At 35.9% G+C, this 25,167-nt stretch overlaps 1 long non-coding RNA gene across 1 annotated transcript in view; it reads right to left on the reverse strand.

Moving 5' to 3' along the window:
* Positions 1-12,244: 12,244 nt before the first annotated feature.
* Positions 12,245-25,167, reverse strand: part of LOC122800852 — a 259,237-nt gene continuing 246,314 nt past the window's right edge. The window contains exon 3 of the long non-coding RNA XR_006364650.1: positions 12,245-12,412. This is a non-coding gene — a long non-coding RNA (uncharacterized LOC122800852). The remainder of the gene's footprint in view (positions 12,413-25,167) is intronic.

Raw genomic sequence — 25,167 nt, forward strand, 5'->3', positions numbered from 1 at the left:
TCGTGAATCCAGGGTCTTATCTGATTTATCATGGACTGCATGATACAGAAATAATAGACTAATAAAGGCTGGGCAGGGATACCTTGGAGGAAATATGCAAGCTCTATTGCCCTCACTTGAGGCCCTAGGAAAACTGGCGAGAATCCATTACAGTGGAAAGAAAAATATGTGTAGCATTATGTATTCTAGCTACAGGCACTTTTCAGAGGCCCTAATTGATATATTAGGGGTATCAAAGACCTCAGCCTCAAGACTATTACATCATTTTCTAAATGTAATGCTACATGTTAGGGATCATATATGGTTTGCGTATACCCCAGAGGAGAGAGAAACAACAGTGGAATATTTCTATGCCATAGTACAATTCCATGAGGTTCTGTTTGCCATAGACTGCACACACATCAGCCTTTGGTGATATGTTGTTGTTGTTGTGTCTTTCGGCTTTTCCCGGTTAGGGGTCACCACAGTGGAACTCCGGTCCACTAATGATTGTCAGTAGATTTTTACGTCCCGAGTCGCCAGCTCTGATGCACAACCTTCAACGATGGGCCGCCCATTCACGCATGTCTCCACACAGAAGACGCTTTAGCTGAGAATCAAACAGGACAATGTCTTACTGTGAGGTGACAACGCTACCGCAGCACCACCACCGCAGTCATTAAAGACCAACAAATTTGAGAAAACATCACAAAGAAACATTTTAAGTCGTCTTCTTGTTTTGTCTTCATCATTTTGTGTGCCTCATGGCATTGTACACAGGGGAGTGTCAGAAGTTATTAGCAGTGAATGACAGTTCATTTCCTAAGGCAAAAATAAAAAAAAAATAATTTTGAATGCCAACAGTAGCAGAAATGACACTGGAGCTGGTGCACTTCAGTTCAACACACTGGATAGTACTGAATGAAGAAAATTCACCTGTCAGCTACCTATTTCTGTGGCTCAAGATGTTAATGCAGTGAGTTTATAGAAATAGCAGAAATAATACTAGGCGGGAATCAAGACTGCTGATAATATTACTGATGAGGTCAGAATAAGCAGTATCACAGAATGTTTTATTATGAATTGAGCAACTCAGCTCTGCCTAATGAATGATAAATATATCACCTATAGTTTGCATGAATTACTGTTAAGATCAACACTGATCACAATTAATTAAATACTACATTTATGTGCTAAGCATACCTAGTAGTGATTGTCAAACAGAGAGTGGTTATGTTATTCTCTCTGTGCCTCAACATGTTCATGACAGCAGCAATGATGCAGGGTTTGATTCCTACTTTTGATAAATTCAAGATACTATTCAGAGTGACACACTTTTTTCTTGCTGGGAAATGAAATATTCTCAGCAGTAATATCAAAGTTTTATATGCATAATGTCAAAAATTACATTTTCTAAAGTGTGAAAATAGAAAATCATTAATATGATGAATGTGGAAATATTTATAATATATTCTGGATTCATTATCCACATCTCCCAAGTAGTAACTCCCAAGTAGTAATCATAGACAGTAATATATTTCTTTAAAACTTTGTCATTAACACTTGTAGATGGTGTGTCAGATATAAGCCTTATGCAAGATCCTGTGTGGCTTCTTTGTCAAGAATTGTCATTACCTGAAAGGTTGATGTGCAAAAGAAATGCAAGTTATGATGTTGCAAACATAGTGAAAAGGATTAATGTGTCATGTTAATTCCATAAGTGCTATGTTAATTACTAAATATACCCCTGGATTATTTATTTTTTTTGCTTGATTTTATTTCATTTAAATTTTTTTGGTTTCTGCATTTGCACAGTGCTTGGCAGTGTACAACAACAGTTCATATCTGAAGGCAAAAACTCAAAATTTTTATTTAGACTGCCAACAGTAGCCCAACTGAGAGGTGTTGAGGAGTCTAGGATCTTTCTGGCACTTCCAATAATGCTCTACAACCATAGGTGTCTGCAGGGGGACTATACTGGGTCTCGGTTCAAGGCTGAAGCTTGAAATGGCTTGGCCAAGGCTGTCTCCTGTGCAACTGGCATTTCATGCACTGGGGAACAGTATTGTCACCATTATAGTGACAAGAAGAGGTGTAAGCAGGACCTGCTAAGCTAATGGCAGGCAGGATTAGGACTGGGAACACTCCTGAATTGCTTATATATAGTGATCCATCACTAGTCAATAATATAGCATAGAATGACCAGACCATACAGTTATTCATTATGCTTCTTTTGTGCCTGTTTTCTCGTCTGTACAGCTGCTGAAGAGATGGCATAGAATAGAGAAGCACATCAGGAAAGATTGGCTTACCTCCGAGAGGCACACAGTAAGTTTGAATCAGGCATGAATACAAGCTGGATCATAGTACCCCTGAAATATATTTAATATTAACAAATTTCACGGCATCTGTCTGCATTAGCTTGAGTAGGCACATCTGATCTTTATATGAAGAAAGCATGCCTGCTCCCATAGCTGTTGATCATTAGATTTGGCAATGAATAAATTAGCTTTGCTGTACATGGGTTCAGATCCCAGCAGAAGCAGCAATTAGCTTTTCTTAAGGATAGTATGTAAAAATAATTTACAGCAATATTAAATAACATTAAAAATTAAACTTTTGTAACTGGATGTATTTTTCAAACTTGCAGGTATACCAGTCAACTGTTTCAAAATTATTTCAAATAGCACTGAGACTGATGTATTTTATGATGCATTACCACCTTCACACCATATCTGGATGTGTAAAAAGTTTGCATAGTAATGCGTTATATGCTATGTGTTATATGTTATGTGTATACGGCAACTTAGTGTTCAGTGTTTGGGAAGTGGACACTCTCATTAACTTAGAAGATTTCAAACAAGTCCGGCTTCATAAGCATTTTATTGATGATATATTTTTTCTATGATTAGGTTCCCACTCAGATCTTGATGCTTTCATTAATAGTATCAGGTTTAGCATCTCTTTCCTTGATATTAATATTTCAGGCATTGGTCAAGAAGTGAATTTTTTAGACATTACACATGTTAAAGCTAGTCAGAAAATAGAATTGCACACAATACTTAATCAATGGGGTCAGCAAAAGCCGGCACACACTGGCTAGGCTTATAAATGCCCTCAGGCAGATAGCTTAGTAACTACCAATGAAACTATGAACCTATACACATGGTCAGAAATATCCCATTAAAAACACTTCAGTTTGTGTTCTCAGCATTTGTACAGTACTTGGTATTGAGTACCAGTTCTGAGTAATAATAAATGGAGTTTCATGTTCTATGGGAAAAACAGATGATCCTTATACTACACTAGTACAGTTACAACCTTACAAATGTATTTAACCATGCTGTGTTGTAGAAATACAGACTGAAAACACTATTGTGAGACAATTACTCTTGCATATTCATTAGGCGGCTGGATGTAATGTACAGCTTATGGGATGTTACAGCTGTCATTAGTGTGATGAAGTCTGATGCCTTTGTTTTCTCTTACTTCAATCTATTGTTGCTGTCCCTTCAAATGTGTGGATTTAACTTTGGGAGGTATGAGTGCCAATGTGGTGTGCTGAGATAATGCTCAGGTCTGTACACTGATTTTTGAATAATGCCAAGAGTTCAAACCCAGAAGTAAGTCAAAATTATTTCATTTGTTATATTCCAATTGTGTGCGTAACTGTTGGCTATGCATGTTATTAACCCACCATTATCTGTCTATGTCTTAACCATGTTTCTACTGTCCTACCCCTGTTTAATCCCTGTTGGAAACTTTATTGTACAGAACATGGCAGAATTATTATGATGACAAACCTAAGACCAACAGACAACAAAGATAGCCAGAAATGGCCCATAAGCAAAACTCTTTCTATGTCTGTATCAGTGTCTCCCAATCACTCCTGCCTCTTTATTCTTTGTTCTTAGCATTTGTGTGATGCCTGGCACCATGCAGCAACCGCAACTCATGGTAAAGGGCATTTCACAGTTAATAGCAAAAAAGTGGCGAGTCTTTGCCTTCAGCCACATTGGTCTGCTGCTACTTGTGCTACTGTGCTTAGCCTGGCTTTGCTATGGAAAGGCAGACTGATAGCACTATGAAGATGCAGTTCTAATTATATGTTGAACAAGCTGCAGAGCTGAATGTACACTATATGGGATGTTGTTACTCCTGTAATGAAGTATGCCTCACACAAACTAACTTGCTTCATAGTGTTTCCATAGTACAAGATTTCTCCAACATTAACATCCTTGGTCTTTATGTGTTTCATATTCAGGCCCAAAATGCTAATACCTTCCCAGAAATAAGTGTAAGGCATTTGGTACAATCAGGGCTTAATGTGTTAATAGCCATAATACACTAGGCACATATAAAAATATTGCTGATATACATGTATAATAAGGTGATATGGTAAAGTAAATTGCATTTTCATGTGTTTTCTGAAGTTTTATAATTATGACACCTACATGTCTGTTCTCTTATCAGGTACTGCATTACTCACTGATGTCATACAAACAAATACAATTGCATAACAGTCAGTCCACCATGCTTCAAATACATGGACAGTCACCAGATAGGAGGGTTGTCTATGTATGCAACTGTATTATCTATATAATTATCACTTTACTGCATTAATTGGGATGATTCTGTAAATAGTGACACACAAACATTAACATAACACATGTATTCTGAACCAGATCAGAATCAGAACTGTTTCTAGGTTTGTACTCCTTATTTGCATGAAGGTTGGCATGGAGCAACATAGACTACTGTTAATTAATGTTCTATTTTCAACACCTCAGAATATAATTACACGTTCAATAATACTTTGCCATCAGTTGCACAAATGATCTTGTCAGTGGTGCACTTGGGTCCAATTTTGAGAAAAGAAAGTAATTTTTCTGACTTTTATTACTTCCTTTTGTTATAATGGGTTATTGCACTTAAGATATGTAGATTTCACTGTGATGCTGACTAAATACTTCATTAAGTAAATTTATTTCTGCAGTCCAACACATTTATACTTGCAAATCATGTACAACTGTGTAGGACCTTTTCATACATATGTCCTCATTGGTATTAAACTGTGCACTGTCATATTTCTACCTTTCTGTTTGTATTTACACTGCACATTCTCCAGGCATGAGGGAAATACTGAAAGTGATACAACAGATAACTATTTACATACAATCATCCTGAACTGAACACTCAGGAATGCTTGGTTGCCAATCTGCTGTTTCACAAGTGTGATAATTATCAATATACCATACTGTGAAACAGCTGTATATCACTCACACTCCTGCAATGTACATGAATGACAAGATAGAAAAGTTATCTTATCAATATGCGATTATTTGTGATTAAAATGTTGATATTACTTATGCTTGTCAAGACACATGCCTTTTCATCCATACCTGTAATGCATACTAGCCTCTCTGCAATACACTGATGTGGTAATACTTAAAGTCAGACTTCTCCTGTGGTGCTTGCAATTGATACTGAGTTCTCTAGATAGACAGGTGGCTTGAATCCAGCAGTGAATGACTAGTGTGTGTGTGTGTGTGTGTGTGTGTGTGTGTGTGTGTGTGTGTGTGTGTGTGTGTGTGTGTGTGTGTGTGTGTCTCCTTCTAGGTAAGAATGGCTTCACCTACAGATATGATGCATGGCATTATAGTGTTAGTGTGCTCTTCCACACCTTATGAGGACAGTGGTGATGTCTTTCTTTCAAATATAAACTATTACACTTGTAAACAAACATCTTGTGTGGTGCCTGTGGTTCATGCTATGTCCTCAATCTTGTGATCTTAGTTAGGTAGTCAGGTCAAAGCAGACATTACCCAATAAAGTCAGTTTTGTCAGAGTTTGTGTGTGAATGTACATGTGGGTAAAAATGGTGTCACCAACATATCTGATGCATCCATGTAGGACCGGAGAGGGGTCTTTCACTACTTTCTTTCCATTTTAGCACAGGCATCTGTTGGTAAAGCACTGATGAGGCTATTTGTTTAAATGTGGTTTATCTCAATACAGTAACAAGCCTTCTTCTGTGGCATGAAGAAATGATACGATGTTCTGTAGTTTGTTGGCTTTGTAAGCCATGAGTTTGAATCCAGGAGTATCTACTCATAGTCAGAATTGTGCTTCTTCAGGTTTGGTACCTAACAAACAGACAGATGATAATACTCTTTCATTAAGTTTAAAGACACACATATACCTTGCAGCAATAAGATGGTGTAATGTCTTCAAAGACACCTTAGCTCACATTTGTAATAAGACTTCTCCTGCAGCACTTGTAGTTAAGGCAATATCCTGTAGCTTCTGTAGCTAAATAGCTAGGTGTTCAAATCCAGAAGTGACTGAATAATATGAGTGTGTGCCAGTATGCTGCTATGCATAAATTACATCTACCGCAGTTTTAGTGTGTACAATTATATTGGGAGAGGGTCCTCCATTACTTTAAGCTAAAAAACTGCTTTGCAAGATCCACAGCATAAACCACTAATTGCCACAATCAGCTGCAATGCAGTGGTCAGAGAATGCTCTAAGGTCAACAGAGACTAGGCTGAAGACCTGGAAGTTGACTAGATAGAAAGCACAACAGTTCAAGGAATTGCTCAAGGCTCTAGTACCTCAAAAACAGGAAATAGATGGAGTCAAAAAAGAGGAATAGCAGCACCTCAAAACAGTATGTATAAGGAGTACAGAAGAGATATGTGGGCAGGCCAGGTATGAAAATAAGGTACATAAAGAAAGTTGGTGGTGGATGCAGAAGTTCAGGAAGTCAACAAAAAGAAGAAGGAGTGGAAGAAAAAATGGGAGACTGATATGATGGACCTGGCTAGAAAGAGCTACTAGTTGGCTAACAAAGAGTCTAAGAAAGGAGTTGGAATAGCAAATAACAAGGCATCAGAGGTACTCTACCAGCTTCTGGAAAGTGATTCAATAGATGACACAAAGAAATCCTGTCAGGTTGAAAAGCAAAGGCAGAATGATTAAGAATACATTCAGATACCCTTCATAATGGATTCCAGCAACAACCTGTTCATCAGTCCACAGGACATCAAATGCAAATGGAAGGTGGACTTTCAGCAGCTTCTAAATGAAGAAAAGTTCACAAAGCTGTACTGCCCCAGATACAGCCTACAATGAGAAAAGAGGAGGGCTCAACCACTGAAGAAGTACAAACAGCACTAAGGAAGATAAACTCTGGGAATGCAGCAAGCTCAGATGAGGTCACAGCAGATATAATAATGATGCTGGATGAGCTAGGGGATAAATGTCTCTTGAGGGTACACATAGCAGTATAGAGAGAAAAACGTATCCCAGATGACTGGAGAATAAGCATACTACTACAAATGTTCAAGAGCAAAGGAAACATTCACAACTGTGGGCTGTACAAAGGTATCAAACCCCTCCATATTTACTGAAAGTTCTGGAGAGTGTAATTGATAAACAAATATGCAGAGCAGTAGAAAGTAAGATGGGAGATGAACAGTTCATATTCAGATCAGGATGCAGCACAACTGACCGAATGTTTGCAGTGAGCCAGATACTTCAGAAGAAGCTTGACATGAGGAAAGAGTCAAATCATTCCTAGACTTGGAGAAAAGCATATGACAAGGTCCCAAGAAAGCTGATTTGGGCAGTCCTGCAGTGTAAAAAAGTCCCAGAAACATTGGTAGAATTAATGCAAGCTATGTAAAAGCACCCAGTTACTCAAGTACAAGCAGTATTTGATTTCACTGAGGGATTCCCAGTGGGAGTGGGTGTGCATCAGGGTTCAGCTCTGAGTCCACAGCTGTTCATACTGGTGATAGACTAAATTAGCAAACAGGTTGAAGTGGCGGGATCAACAAAACTGCTTTATGCAGAAAATGTGGCATTACAGACAGACTCTGAGCAAGAACTTCAGAAAAGGATTTAGTTAAGGGAATATAAAACAGAAGGCACATGGGATGAAACAGAGTACATATAAGACAGTTGTAATGGCAGCAAATGGGGGAAGTCAGAAAAAGCTTAGAATTGAGATAGAAGTGAAAATAGCAGAACAAGTTAACAGCTTCACATATCTGGGAGGGGTGGCTAAGGAGAAAAGAAATCTGAATAAGGAGGACAAAGCTAGAATTAGTGGGACTGCTACGAACTGGCAAAGAATGTCAGGTGTAGTGCAAGACAGAAAAATGCCAACAAAGCTGAAAAGCAAGGTGTACAAAACAGTGGTGGGACCCAGTACTACTGTATGGAACAGAAACCTGGGCAGCAAAGGCAGTATGTTTAGGAACCTAGAGGTGATGGTGATGAAGTAACTGAGATGGGTGGTAGGATCCACAATGTGGGACAGATGAAGAAAAGAAGGCATAACAGCAGAAGACACAGTAGCTCCAATTGCAGAAAAGGTCAAAGAGAACAGATTATTGTGGTTTGGGCACATATGCAGAAAAACAGAAGAGAATCTGGAGAAGAAGATTTGGGACAGACAAGAAGATGGCAAAAGAACATGAGGGAGCCCATCAAAGAGGTTCCTGAATAGTGTTAGAAAAGTCCTGCAACAGTCAGACATAAGTGTCAAAGAAGGTAGGAGAGTGGCATTGAATAGAGAGAGATGACAACAGTTGGTACAACACCCTGACTCCATGTCGAAAATGAAAAAAGGGGGTTAATGATAAACTGCTTGCACAACAATGGTGATATCATGCCTTAAAATATCTCTTGTCTCACAGCTGTGGTAAGGCTTGCCCAGTAGCACATGTGGTTAATACACAATTCTGTAGATGGTGGCCTTACACAGCCAGCTTTTCAACTCCACCAAAGGACAAATGAATGTGATTGTACTGATATGACACATGCCATTGTATAAATTTATTTCTTACAAAGCCTTTTCTACACATTGTGGTTTAATGCCAATCATATATGCATTCCGTTATTCTTATAGTGCGCATTCTACTATGGTACATGCTGTTAATGCTGACTTGTGTATCATGTGTACTGAGATAGGCAGTAGTTCAAATCTGGCAAGGTATATGGACAAAATAATATGGATGTGCAAGACTGGCTTAGCCAACCAATGGTGACACTGGTAAATCAAACTTGTGTGAGCAGTAACATTGCTACATCCAGTTGATCCCTGAGAATAATTTGCGTTGGCTAAATGAACATCCAAAGCCTTTCTTACTTCACACCTTGAAGTGTGTTCTCTGTGACAGCCTCCATTACTATTTATTTTGGCAGACACAGTTACTACATAGCTCTGTAGAGTGTGGAGCATCATCCATGGGGATTTGAATCTGGAAAGGTCTGTTTGTCAGACAGTTGTGACAGACAAGATTGGCTTACCCAAAGACTGGAGATATGGCACAAAAAGAGGGCTCCTGTTTTAAGGTCTCACATTCCACAATAGGGGAGCCATGGCAATTGCAATAGGATACTGGTATAATCCCTTCAAGTGTGTTCTTCATGACACATCAGATATTCCTCTTTCTATGGCATCAATGATTAATACATCTGTCTCAGCGATATGACTTTTGCATGTGTTTGAGTCTGCCATGATGTAACTGCTGTGCAAGTCAGTTTATGCTCGCAGGCATTATTTATTTCAACAGAAATAATGATCTGTTCTGCAAGACTTCATGCAAACATTTATGTATACATGTTATTATTTTTTTCACACTATAGGACATTAAAGGAGATGAGGCCTTGTTCATCATTTTATAATGTGTCCCTTGATGCAAGTGTTAATTGGGACAGTGTTATGATACTTCCTTCTGGTTTTGTGTTGGGTAGTTGATGTTATTGTAGTCTTAGCTGTACTTCCTTATAAGAATGCCAATATAATGATGTATTAGATGCATGCAGTTGAGCACAAAGCACATTAAGTAATCAATGTGCTGAGATGTTTTTTTCTCATTTGTTCTTCTTTGTTAAAAAAAAAAAAAAAAAAAAAAAACTAGAATTAGCCTCTGGATGGTTGGCTTTGACAGCATTCACACAATGCTCTTACTAATCTACATATGGAGGATGTCAGCATCTGCCACAAGCGTACAGTTGGTGTATGTGAAATGTAAACTGTAAACAGATCACTTAGTAATACATGCTAATGCTTCACCTGGGTGTGATGTGCATTACTATAGTGTCACTCAGGTATTACTAATGTGTTTAACAAGGCAGACTTCAGGGCTAATATGAGATATAACATCATAGAATACTGCAGTCATGTTTACTTTGATATGCTTGCTTATGTCACCATGTATGGTGTGGCCCTTGCAGCAGAAAAGACACATGTCATATCACAGATTACAGTGTCATGAATGCATCATACTCAAGTAATCGTAGCCTGACATTTGAAACATTTCCTCAGTAGCTGATGTTATTAACACCATAATGCTGGCATGTAATTTTGTTTTATCTAATATAATGCATTCTATGCATAATGATATACATTATGACATTCATACACATACAACCCAGTTGTCAGGGGACTACACATGAATTGTTCCTTTGTTTATGTGCATGTTCACAAATGTAGCCTGACCATAAGCCCTATTTTACATATACTTATGTCATATTTCCTATACTTAGACAACTGTTAGCATGTATATCAGATTATTAGTTTGTTTATATCCTGGTCAATGTGGCACTTGTGTTTACATGTCATGTTCTTCTGTATTTTGCTGTATACATACAAGTTGCTGCAACAGCTTCCTTTTTCATCAATTAATACTGTTGATGGAATGATTGCACAGGTGTCTATGATTCTTGTCAATATTTCCACATTGTTACAGGTGTGTAATGCACCATAGCTATATCAGAATTGTTTCCTTCATGCACATAAGGCACTAAACGGTTTACAGTTCTTTAATCTGTATGCATGTCCTAACATCTTTGATATGCTTGGATGTAATTTATTACCTTTATTACCTTTGCTCACTCAGTATGCATTACAGTGGCAGAGTAGTTCCGCATACCTGCAACATGGGTGTAGCTAGGCAATTTCAATGTAACCATGTTAATACCACAATTTGCTGAGCATGCTTCAGGAAATGTAAAATGCACAGTCAAGGTTTATAACAGTATAAACTAGTGTATAATCTGCATTAATATACAACACATTTTTGCTAACACTATTTTAACATTACAATAGCCTTTCTATGGTTACAAGTGACAACAAATGGCAATAAAATTTCCCTTTCTGGAGGGGATAGGGCAACAGGTGTAGAGGTCATTTATTGTTTTACATGATAGGTGGGGACTACAGCCTACTTTTGGTAGCAATATATAGCTTTCTGGACACACACACCTGACATGCAATAACTACAGTATATGCAATAGCCCGTAATGTATATATGTTCTTTAATAACTATAATCTGAACTGATCACTTTAAATGAATTTTACATGTATTAGATTTACTCTGTTACACTGTAGCTGTGACCCTCTCACATCCTTTGTCATCATTTCCTTTTATTATGTACATGTACCTATATGAACAGGGTTACTTGCATACATAAACGTATATTTAATTACAGTTGTTTGTACACTAATCAACTTATATCTAACAATACTTTCCTCATTAAGCTTCCTCTGCCTCTTAGTTATATCATCCAAGTTGCCCATGCTTTGTATTGTGCTGTCTGCACATGCTCTCTTTCTGGGGCTGACTGTCTATGCAACCTGTTGTATATATTGTGTGCGTGAGCCACTGTGCACATCTTTATGGCTACTGCCATGTGTTCTGGCAATGAACAGGTGCTGCTGAATGTGTAGGCTGCTTAGTGACTTTCATATTAAATGAGAAGCACTGCTTGTCGAGCTGACATGAACAGAGCTTGAACACTTAGTGCGACATGTATATCCATGTTAATAAATCTCCAGGAAAGTCTTTCCATGGCAAAGTGTCCTTGCTAATTGCAAAATGCTTCACCAACTTATCTAAATCAACACAATCTTCAAAAATATATTTAAAAAGGGTCTTGGTTTTACTAACTACCCCCAAAAGTATGTTTATAGGATTTCCTCAATCCACAGTCCATTAGTATGGCTGATAATATTAAAAAGTGTCTTTTCCTGGTTTGTCTTTATTTCTTAGTATAAGAAACCAGGCTGTTAATTTTCCTTTGGTAATATTCACCTTTTGTTGTTTTGCTGTAGTTTCCCAACTCTGTGAAATTCTTAGAACAACAAAATCATCCAAAGGGTATGCCTCTCCTCTGCCTCACAATTTTACTCTGTTATGATTTTGGGAAATGGCACTTTCCAAACATTGCATAGCAGTTTGTTTTTCTGAATGTGAATCAGACAGCTTTGATATGCAGTTCTTAATATTTTAAGTAGCTATTCTGCAGACAAATCACCATAGGTAAATTCAACAACCTTCATTTCTCTTTTTCAATCGACTTCTGCACCAAATTATTTTCCTCTCACCCCATCAGTTCTTTCTGTCACTCTCATCAGCTATTGAACAAAAAAAGGGACAAAGAATACAGAAATTTCATCAGTGTTCTGACCATTCTTCTCCATAACATAACACCTCAGAGTTTGCTGAAACAATGCCACGAGTCTAGTAGCATTAATCTAGGACAACAAGCCATAAACAAACAAACAGACAAATAATAAAAAAAAAAACAGTTTTTCACTTTAATAAAAGTATGTCATAACTTGTTCTGAAAAGGGACAGTCCCAGTGTTTCTGTCCAAGACACTAATGTCTTTTTATTCCGTGTTAAAAATATTATTGTAACTATATTAACAGAATAAAATTTTGGACAGTAGTTTACAATTAGCTAAAGGTTTTTCTAGTTTGATGGTTTCTAGTGATGGTGGGCGTTGTATTGTTTCAGTTGTTTTGGTGTGTTTTGAAAATATGAATTCATAGAATGTAAGTCTTTTTTATTTTATAGTATTTAATTTATTCAAAGTCAAGCATCATTCATAATGTTTTATCAATGTTGTTTGTCTTTCGGCTTTTTCCCGGTAAGGGGTCGCCACAGCTGAACTCTGGTCTGCTAATGATTGGCAGTAGAATTTTATGAAATGCCGAGGTGCCAGCTCGATGCCCAACCTTCAACGGAGGCACTCCCATTTACGCACGCATTTCTTTTGAATGCTACCCAACCACGGGGAGGACATGCAGACTCCACACAGAAGGCACTCCCAAGCCAAGCCAAGAATCGAACGGGAGAACCTCTTGTTGTGAGGCAACAAAGCTACCGCCGTACCACCGCAGAATTCACCATTCATAAGGTTTTATCAATATTGACCTAAATCTTATAACATGCTACAGGCGAACCTTTTCTGTATGTCTTTATGTGATTTCACATGTGCTGCCCCTATTATACATTGAAGTACCTGTTGTACTGTACAATGAAGTATTTTGGCTGCTGAATTTGTATCCTAAATCAAACCTTTTTACATTTTAAGGTGTAGGTGAGCAATGAAAATTCAGGCTGTGATATTTTCCCGTTATGTCCAATCTATTAGATACTGTTTTGTCATAAAATGACATGAAATTTGTGTCAACTGTGGTTGTAATCTCTCTCTTTCTCTCTGCCTCTTTCAGAAAAATGCATTTTTTAGAAATTGCATATCAGTATGTATTCTTACTTAAAGGAAATATTAGGTTTCAGTAATTTACCTACAAGTGAAACCATTGATTAAGGACTTTCTAGTTCCTCAGTCATGACTATTTTCTTACAATGTTTTTTTCTCACTGAGTTTCACTTTTGGCCTAATATGAAATGGATGTTTTTATGTTGTGATGTACCAGCTGGATTTTATCTAAGTTTTACTCAGCATTAATTTAACTTCTTAATTTTCTTAGATTATTTATTTGCATCCCTCCTGTAGATTTATTTTTATTATCTTCTTTTTTTGCCAGTGTTCTGAATATTATATATGGTTCTGGTGAAGTATAAGAATACGTTACATCTTACTGATGTACTACAAATTACATTTAGACAAGCAGTCAAACCTGGAAGACTGAGAAGTATATCAATAAAAACTTTTTGTTTTGTTTTTTTTGTTTTTTTTTTTTTAGATTTGGATTTGGGGGCAAAGTTCACTTCACCTTTCCTCACTGTACCACTTTTGAGCTACGAAAGACCTTAACATTCTGGAATCCTGCTCATTCCCAAAACAAATGATTACTCAAATACCTAGTTAAAGGATTTTAACCTTCATCAAAAGATAAATAACACAAACTATTTTGAAAGATTCAGATGCAACTGTATCCACCACCTGTGCAACAAACTCCTATATATGATAAGGACAGCAGGAGATACAAAATAGACGTCTTAAAGATTCCCTAGTTAGTGCTGCTAATGATAAATCTTAAAGTGGAAAATCAGGAAAAACATATTCTAAGGGCAGTAGTGCCATCTATTACTTGTCAAAGATAATTCTTCTTCTATTTTTAATTTCACCTCTGGTATTTCAAAAACGATTTTAGCATCTGAAACTTGAAACTGACTATATAGCCTGCTTCTCTGTGTTGCTTTGGCAAAGAATTATTCTAGCATTCCCTTCTTATATTAGTAATGTCATTTTTAATATGACTCTGTAATGATCATTCGGTTTTACTTAGATGGCAGTTACATTTGAACAGTATGTACAGTAAAGGGCTAAACGAACATATAATTACTAAAACCTCACTGAATACAGCAAAAAATATAAAGTTTTAACTTGTTCCTTATTTGCTATTTAACAATAATGTATTTAGCAATGACAGCCTCAATTCATGCAATATAATTTCCCTCGTGACTGTTGCCTGACTGTTATTTGACTTTTTACATTATTTAAAATGAAAAATAACAGATTATTCTCGATGCCTGGTAAACAGCGGGATTTTAATTTTTTAAAGCTAGCATCTGTGTATTTAATGCATTAAGTTTGCTACAATATATGTTTAAGCGAATTTATTAAACATGAGCAGTTTTTAGCTCATTAACTCATCTGAAATATGGAATGACACATGTTTAGCAGCCTGTACACAACAATTACATTGCAGCAGATTTTCTGAAAAATCAAGTAAAATCATATAAGCCAAACAGATGTAAATAAATCAACAGCAAAATAGTTTAAAAAAGACAAAAAATTGAAAAAACAAGGATTCCACGAAATTTTTTTTTAATTCTAATAAATCATGTCTTAGCGCCTCGGCCACCACAACCTTCAGTGAGCACATGAATATGAATAATGGTAAAACATCATTCCCTTTTATACATTCTATTAATGGATCAAACAATTAAATAAATGATCAATCAATTAAACAATAAACATTTAAAGAGACTCCAACCCAATACCCCAGTTAAACAGCATATACTAACATTTCAAAAAAATCCTATTATACTATTATATGAATACTACAAATAATAACAATCTAAATACAAAAAAACTATTAAAGTAAACATTTCCAATTAATTTCTATATTTAAACCCATTGGTAACAATGTATTATATTTTAATATAAAAATAGATTCTTTATATAATAACATCTTTTTTAATAGTTTATCATCACCTTTTTTCACAAAATTTGTTCTAAAATAGTTGCTTGTAATAAATCAGGATTCCTATCATGTTTTTCTAAAAAATGTGAAGCAATAGGACTTTCTAACGCTCCCCTTTTAATATCACGAACATGCTCCTGCAATCTAACTCTGAATTTTCTTTTAGTTTCACCAATATAAAAGAGATCACATGGGCATTTAAGGCAATAAATAACACCTTCAGTATAACAAGAAAAACATCTATATGGCTTAAATATTTTGTTATTTATTTTATTAAAATATAACTTAATAAGGGGACATACATTACAAGAGTGACAAGGTATAGTTCCAAAAGTGGACAATGAAAGCATTAATTTATTAGTAGGGCATATATAATATGCCCTAATCAATTTATTGCCCAGATTTTGTCCTCTCTTATAAGATATATAAGGAACCACAGGAAACAATTTACTTAAGGATTTATCTTGTAATATAAATTTCCAATAATATCTTACTAAATCCCAAATTTTTTCACTCAATAAATTATAAGTTGTAACAAAATAAACATTGTCCTGTTTTATTTTATTATTTTGTCGCAATTTTTTAACTGACCTATTATATCCTTCCTTACCTGTTATCAACTTATTGATTGATTCAATAATAGACTGCATAGTGTAACCCCTGTGTAAAAATACATAAATTAATTTGTTAACTTGTCTTTCTAGATCTAAACAATTGTTACACAGCCTGGACAGTCTAACTATTTCTCCATAAGGCAAAAATTTAATAGTATGTGGTGGATGGCAACTAGTACCAAACAAATATTGATTGCCATCAGAAAATTTCTGATGAACTGTAGTAAAAATATAACCATCTTCTTTTCCTATCAAAGTAATATCTAAAAAATTAACTTTTACACCAACCTGTAGACCATCAAATGTAATATTATATCTATTGTGATTTAAATCAGAAACAAAATTAAATACCAAGTCACAACCCCCTTGACATAAAAAAATCAAATCATCAATGTAACGAAAATACAACAATACATGATTATGTACAAAACTGTTAGTATAGATATATTCTAGCTCAAACTTAGCCATAAACAAATTAGCATACATGGGGGCAAAAGGCACCCCCATGGCAGTGCCTTTCAATTGATGATAAATGGTTTCATTAAAACTGAAGAAATTATTAGATAAACAAAAACTAGTTAAGTCCAAGATATAATGAGAAATTGGACTATTACCCAAAAAGTGATGTAATGCCTGCATACCATCCTTATGATTAATAATTGTATATAGGCTCACAACATCTTACCCAATACATATCATTGGTCCGGGACACATCTGGGATCTTATCAATAAAATCAAAAGAATTCTTAATATAAGATTTTAATTTTTCTATATAAGGTAACAAATATCTATGTATCACTTCCCCAACATTTTGTAAAAAATAATTAGTAACTGCCACAATAGGACGAACCGGAGGGTCATGTAAATTTTTATGCAATTTAGGAAGGCAAAAAAAAGTAGCCAATTGACAATAATCTGTACAAAATTTTGTATCTAGATCTTTTTTACAAAAATAACCTAAATGTACACCTTTTTCAATAAGAACAGTGAATTGTTTCATAGCATATAAATACTCCCTATATTCACAAATCTGGTAAGTTACGTTATCATTAAGATGTTGCATACACATATGATAATATTGGGTATGGTGAAGTAATACAATTTTATTACCTTTGTCTGAAGGTTTAATAATCAGGTCATTTCTATTCATCAATTTTTTCAAAGCACACCATTCATTTTTTGTCATATTAAAAGAACATGATTTAGTTTCATATGTATTCACTAATTCTTGAAGTGAAAAATACAACATTTCAGAAAATTGTATAATAGTATTGTTAATATATGGGGGTATAAATTTACTTCGGCCCTGAATACCCTCAGTATTTAAAACAGTATAAGTATTAAATGCTGTTAAATGACCGTCATCTGAAATGCAGGAAAAAAAACTATCATTACTTACATCACTAACTGAACTACATATATCATTATAATTACAAATTCGTCTATCACAATGAGTAAAATGATATTTTAGATGCAACTTCCTAATAAATCTAAAGGCTTCCTGTTTAACAACATGATTTCTGGGAGTAACAGTTGGCACAAATTTTAAGCCTAACTGCAAAACAGATATTTCTTCCTCAGACAGTGTAAGCCTAGATAAGTTAACAACATTAGAAGTATCAGAAACAAAAGAAGTAAATGACACATTAGTTCCATCTACTACGTTTGGAGATTTGCTTAAATTGCCCTTCACCCATTGGAGAACAGGCACCAGTTCCTTTTTTCTTGTTGCCTCTTTTGTTGTTGTCTGTGTTGGTATGAAAACGCTGTTTATGAGCCTGTGGCTTTTGGGCATCTGATAACGGAGGGAATTCTTGAATATCCCCTTCTGAATCTGTAGTAAAATCTACTCCATCCGATGAAACAAAAGAGACAGAAGCTTGTTTTTTATTACGATTATTTTTTGACCCATTTGTCTGTGGCGAAAGTACTGCTGAGTTTTCCATAGGAAAGCCCGCCCATTAGTATAGTCTCGGATGTCTCTTTTAATTTTAGTGGATTTTAAATGAACTTGTTCAGTTTCAAATTTGTTTAGTTTTTCTTTCAGATCTTTAAAAATATCATTGACTTTTTGGTCATCTATATCATCTATCAGTTTAAGATGCATACTCTGTAACTCCCTTTGTAACTTATCTTGAAGCAGACCAGTATGTTAACCCACTCCATCGCACAGGAATGGGCTGCAGAAAGCCATCTGTCTTTAAACACAATATCTGTAGCATCTGAAAAATCAAAGGAAGTAGTTGGGCTTTTAAATGCCCTAAGCCCTCGTGGGGCAATATTTAATTCAATGTATCTATTTAGACCTAATAGATTAAAGTGACAGCGAGTTTCACGAAAGATATGCTTCTCAAAATTATCCAAATTCTCTTGTATTTCTTTAGGAAACATACCTGATACTGTACTTCCTAAATCCCCAAACGGGTTAAGAAATCTTTGTTGTCTTTCCTCCATAAACTGGAAGGTATAATGAGCAGGCACACCATTATTATTCCTAGCAGCTGTCACCGATATAATGGGTAAAGCAACATTCGTAATGTCAGCATTCAAAACAGGAGCTGAAACAGGTTCATTCTGAGACATCGCTGAAACATTAGGCACAGAGTTAACTGAAGAGTTGGAAACAAAAGCCATAGTAGGTGCTCCTTGTAACAAAAATTATCCAAAGTTCTTTGTGAAAAATTACCCGATGCACCTAGAATTCCCGAACCACCAGGAACCGGAGGGGCAGCAGTATTATTATGCATGGAGCTGGAGTCATCACGAAACACTCTGGGAATGTCCAACATGGAATCCAAAGCCATAATCCAAAGAATCAACAAATCAACAGCAAAATAGTCTTGAAAAAGATTAAAAATCAAAAAAACAACAAGGATTCCATGAACAATTTTTTTTATTCTAATAAATCATATCTTAGCGCCTCGGCCACCACAGCCTTCAGTGAGCACATGAATAATGGTAAAACATCGTTCCCTTTTATACATTCTATTAGTGAATCAAACAATGAAATAAATGATCAATCAATTAAACAATAAACATTTAAAAAGACTCCAACCCAATACCCCAGTTAAACAGTATATACTAACATTTCAAAAAAATCCTATTATTTTATTATATGAATTAATTTCACCTCTGGTATTTCAAAAACGATTTTAGCATCTGAAACTTGAAACTGACTAAATAGCCTGCTTCTCTGTGTTGCTTTGGCAAATAATTATTCTAGCATTCCCTTCTTATATTAGTAATGTCATTTTTAATATGACTCTGTAATGATCATTCGGTTTTACTTAGATGGCAGTTACATTTGAACAGTATGTACAGTAAAGGGCTAAATGAACATATAATTACTAAAACCTCACTTAATACAGCAAAAAATATAAAGTTTTAACTTGTCCCTTATTTACTATTTAAGAATTCTGTATTTAGTAATGACAGCCTCAATTAATGCAATATAAGTTCCCTCGTGACTGTTGCCTGACTGTTATTTGACTTTTTACATTATTTAAAATGAAAAATAACAGATTATTCTCGATGCCTGGTAAACAGCGGGATTTGGATTTTTTAAAGCTAGCATCTGTGTATTTAATGCATTAAGTTTGCTACAATATATGTTTAAGCGAATTTATTAAACATGAGCAGTTTTTAACTCATTAACTCATCTGAAATATGGAATGACACATGTTTAGCAGCCTGTACACAACAATTACATTGCAGCAGATTTTCTGAAAAATCAAGTAAAATCATATAAGCCAAACAGATGTAAATACCTTGTGAATATTAAATGTCTTTAATACGACATAGTCAGCTATATCAATAAAATGTTTTCTCTATAGTGATAATAATCAATGCATTCACAGTGTTTACATTAACACTATAGCATACTATACTGTAGATCAGCGCAGAATTATATTTTTCTTGAAAGTCTCACAGGCAACCTTTTGCATTTTGGAAACTGTATAATTAAGGCATATTGCATTAGGTTACTTTTGTTCAGCTAATCTTAGTATTTATAATGACAGAAATAAATTATTTTCTCCTTCTTGTTCATGGAATAATTTATAGAAATGTGGAAATAAGCTTATTTGCATAATTAACACCATAAATAGCACTAAACATACTTTGAAATGCAAAATTTACAATGTAAATATTACTGACAGTTTTCTTCAACATCATCTAAAGTTTTACTCAGAGCAATGCAATAGTTTTCAAGCCATTTTGCTTTGGAAGTATCAAGGTGTGCATGGAAATATTACAAATGTTCTTAATTACCAACCAGCAATATCTCCAGAATAATGTAATTTACTTTGACAGTGACAATTTACTTTTCAGTCCTTGATCATACCCCCCCCCACCATTATATGCTGCTCTGTCAGTTATAGCAATGTGAATGTAAGCATAAAAATAAGATTAACAAACGTCAAATATTCATATCTCCACTGCAGGATACTGCAGCTTAACAGTCTTAGTGTCATTTGATTAATTTCACCTTTCTCTTTCTTGTGCCATTAATTATTAATTGGTAAGTCATGTAATTAAGAAAGCCAACCCCCCAAAATATTAACATGCCTTAAGGAGTCATAGATGTTTAAAAATGCAAAGTAGACATAAATAAGTTAACTGGTTACACGCCATTTCATATACCATTCTTGCTGCTGGTTGGAAAGTTGTGGTGTTTTGTCAAGTGTTTCCTCCTTCTTTGTCTTAATGATACAGCATATTCCTATTTTACTATTTGCTTTGTTACTACACTGGGAAGAAGGATGTCTATGGAAGCTAACAATTCCTATGATACTGACTGCAAAAGAAGTTCTTTAATTCCTATTCATTTGTTTTCTGAAGTTTCCTCATGAAACTGCTTTCAAATAGAAGAAGATGACATTAATGTATAGGATGGGTCAGTCTGAAAACCTACTTTTGTCCAGTGTGAAAGAACAACTTCTAAAACTTTGCTTTCAAAAAATCTTCCTTTCTAACATACTTGAAATATCAAAAGTTCTCCTTTTTAGCATATTTGAAATATATCACATATGGAAACAGACATGCAGGGGGATTGAATAAAGCCTACACGGTCATTTTTCACTGCGTGCGTGTCTTGGTGTGATGTGCACATGGCCACTGAAATTTTTAGATTCAGTAAGCGCCATCTAGCAATGAGCACCACTGCACAAACAAGGTAAACACTGTGAGATGCTAATTACTGAATAAACAGCTGAATTGCCTGCTAATTAACAAATCCAACACAGTTCAGCTATTCAACAAGCTATAAAGCACCCATGTAGACTACCTGCTGTTTTTTCCTGTGGATTTCAAATCTTTTGGAATACAGACACAGAAAGGAGTCTATGCAAGCAGAATTCTAGGGGCTGCTGCTGCTTTAATTCCTTTGTATGAGCTACAGGCTGAAGCCAATGCTGTTGCTGCTGCTAATAGGCCTACGCTGAGAAGGAGAAGAGTTTTCAGGCCACATTTAACTTTTCAGAACAAACATGATGTGGAAATTGTGAAGCACTATAGGGTGGACAGGGACGCACTACAGGAACTCTGTGACCTCTGCCATCCTCAACTCAGAGCCAGTGCCAACCGAGCGGAACCCATCCTAGTGAAGACAAAGGTATGTTTAGCCCTTAGAATCTTAGCTACAGGTACCTTTCAGAGACCAACAGGGGGCATGTTGGGGGTGTCACAGACATCAGCATCCAGGATCTTCCACTAATTCCTGAATGCTATGCTCCAACACACCAATGACCATATATATTTCTCCCTTAATGCTGAGAAGAGGGCCAGAAATATGCAGGAGTTCTACCATGTAGCACATTACCCTGAAATACTGTGCGCCATAAACTACAAACATGTAGAAATTAAGGTATCACCTATGATACAGGGTAGGCTCTACATTAACAGAAAGGGCTATCATGCTATCAACTGCCAATTCATGTGTAATGCCAAGGGAATGATCCTGAACGTGTGTGCTGACAGCCCTGGCAGTTACCATGACTCACATGTCTGGCACACCTCCCAACTGTACCAGATGTTTGCTAGAGGGGACTATCCCACAGGGCAATTTACTGGGGGATGCAGTCTATGCACTCGAACCATGGCTGATGACACCTATCAGAAATGCACACACACTCAGAGAAGAATGCCATAATGAGGCACACGTTCAAACAAGAAATATCATAGAACATGTGTTTGGGCTGCTGAAGTCACAGTTCTGGTGCCTTGATACATCTGGAGAACTCTTCAGTACAATCTACAAACATGTACAGAAATATTTACAGCATGTGCCATGCTACACAACATAATCCTGAGAAAACAGCTTTGGCAGGATCAGCAAGGGGAAGGGGCACACATTCCATCACCAATGCCAAGGTTACCACAGTCACAAGCAGATGAAGAGTCACAGGTGGAACCACTAGCTGCTGTAGGTATAGGCAGACATAGGCATGCTCAGTATGCCTTTATATTGTCTAAGAGACAACGCTTGGCACACTCAGTCACCACCTAGGTACCTAAAACCTCCATCTTACTCACATACATATACTAACATTGATGCCAGGCAACTCACACAAACTTTACTTCCCTGTGTATTGGCTGTGTACTGCTTGCATCAGACAGAGTCAGCCCTGAACTAAAACTATGTCAACTGCTGCATTTAAAATTAAGTTCTGAACCTGGAGTGTATTGTTTAATAATACGACTGTGTGGCATATACTTGTATTTCATTACTTGGTCTGGTAAGCTAGTAAAAGGTGGGAGATCTATACAGAACTTACCTTAACATGTGACAGCAGATACTTATTTGACTTATGTGTCTATTAATAAGTAGTTGGCCTCAGGCATCAAAAATTCATGCAGTCATACCTCTCAAAAGTGCTGATGATCACTGCATGCCTTTAGTTTAGCCCCATATGTTTGTACTGGAAAATGATTAAAGAAGGAAGGTAGAAAGTAATGATACACACTGCCGTTTCCCACTTTACACCCCTCACAAGATTATTCACTATAATGTTAGAAAATGTTGATGCTATCCACTGGTTAACTTTCAATATAAGTCAAAGGTACAATTACCAGTTCAACACCACAAATGTAGATAAACTAAGCACTAAGTTAGTTATGCACCCTGAGCATCAGACACAAAGCTTTTGTATCCCTGAATCCAAAAGATAGAAAACAGGGATATGGCACAATTATCATTACTTGCATAGGGTGTTGTGGGGGAGGGCAGGAAGCCTAAGTTGACAAAGTCAGTGACTGTGTGTGAGTAAGAAAGAGAAGAAGGCAGATGTGGATAAACTAAGAAATGGCCAGTGAGACAAAATGAGTAACTGTCGTGTGTGCCTGCAGGGGTCATCCCGGTGAACTTGGTGTGTAGGTGTCTGCATGAACAGAGCCAGTCCAAATGTATTCCCTGCAAGTATGGTGTCTGCAAGGTCTCAAAATACCATAAGCACAACAAAAATTTGACCAGCAGACTGTGGCAGCAGTTATCTTATATTTAAATAACAACCATAACAAAAGTATGTAAAGGACAAACAACCCGGTTTCGGATAGTTGCTTACATAGCCTTCATCAGTGTAATGATACAAAAAACTCATCATTTATATGCTATCTATAACACCTGTGTGACCAATTAGAGATGTTCATTTAACCCAGGAGTAAACAGCTCTCCCAATTTAATTATCAATTTCTTTTTTTTTGTATTGAGTAATTCATGCCAGCCTAATTTGTTTAACTTGACTCCTAGAATTCAGTCAATAATGATAAAATGAAATGATGCAGTTTTGTGGGATTCAGTATGTTTAAATAGTGCAGTTGTGTTTCTCTTGTTTTTAATTTCACTGGAATGTTCTGATATCCTATGTTTTACTGGTCTTAATGTTTGCCCTATATAGAATGCAGAACATTTACAAATGGCAAGATAAATAACCCAGTCTAAACTACAATTGGCAAAGAAAGGGATATCAAATACTTGGCTAGTATTTTTACTACTAAAACTTTTCATTTGTAATATTCTGCGACATTGTGTGCAGTGACCACATGGAAAACATCCTATAGCAACGTGTCCCTCTAATGTACTTTGTAGCCTATTCTTTAGCCTATGGGAATCCTGTTTATAATGATTAAAGAAAGATGCTAAATTTTTTCCATTTCTAAAGGAAAACTGACATCTATCCCCTATCATACCAGAAAGCTTATTATCGACCATTAGGATGTTCCAGTTACTAAGCACACTGTCCATTAATGTCCCAGTATTTCTACCAAAAGTCGTCACAAACCTGAAATTATCTTTTGGTGTATCAGCCTTCATTTTATATTGTAAGAGATTATCTCTCTCCATATTGTCAGCCATATTTCTGGCTTGTAAAATGTGACCTATTTTATAGCCCCTTTCCTTAAATCTATTGGACAGGTCATCTCTGAAATGCTGATAGTAGTCATTCACCTAGCAAATACATTTATGAGTTCCTCTTGTGAAGAACATGTCCTATATTGTGTAAAAAGTTGTGTTTTTTTTGTTAAGAACTGCTTATGTTCTGAAATATCTGATATGTTCATCTTTATGGTCCCTTTAGTAACCTTATCTCATTGTTTAATAATTGCATTTGTCTTTGGAGCTTTTCTCCCCGGGCCTCTACTGTAAATGGACATATATCCAGTTAGACTAGCCCGGTCAACAAATGTAAAATAAATAAATAAATAAATAAATATACATTTGACCCTCATATAAATTGAGATTTAGGAATATTTTTATGTATATATGGGGGATGATAGCTGGAGGCATGGAGAAGGGAATTATATTCAGGGAATTTACGGTAGACTTCTGTTAGCAAGGTGTTGTCAGGAGCTTTAATCACCATAACATCCAAGAAAGTAATCCCTTTTTTGTCCTGGTTCACTGTAAATTCAATCCCCCATTTGTTTTCGTTCAGATATTCAACAAATTTTTTCAGATGTTACTCATCCGATCTCCATGCCATCCAGCAATCATGTAGATATCTTTTCCAAATGTCTATTTTTCTATGTACAGATTATGGGAGCTATCATATATGATTTTCTCTTCTATATATGCCATAAATATGTCACCATATATGG

The sequence above is a fragment of the Protopterus annectens genome, chromosome 4.part1 (assembly GCF_019279795.1).
Source record: "Protopterus annectens isolate FY-2018-M chromosome 4.part1, PAN1.0, whole genome shotgun sequence".
NCBI lineage: Eukaryota > Metazoa > Chordata > Ceratodontiformes > Protopteridae > Protopterus > Protopterus annectens.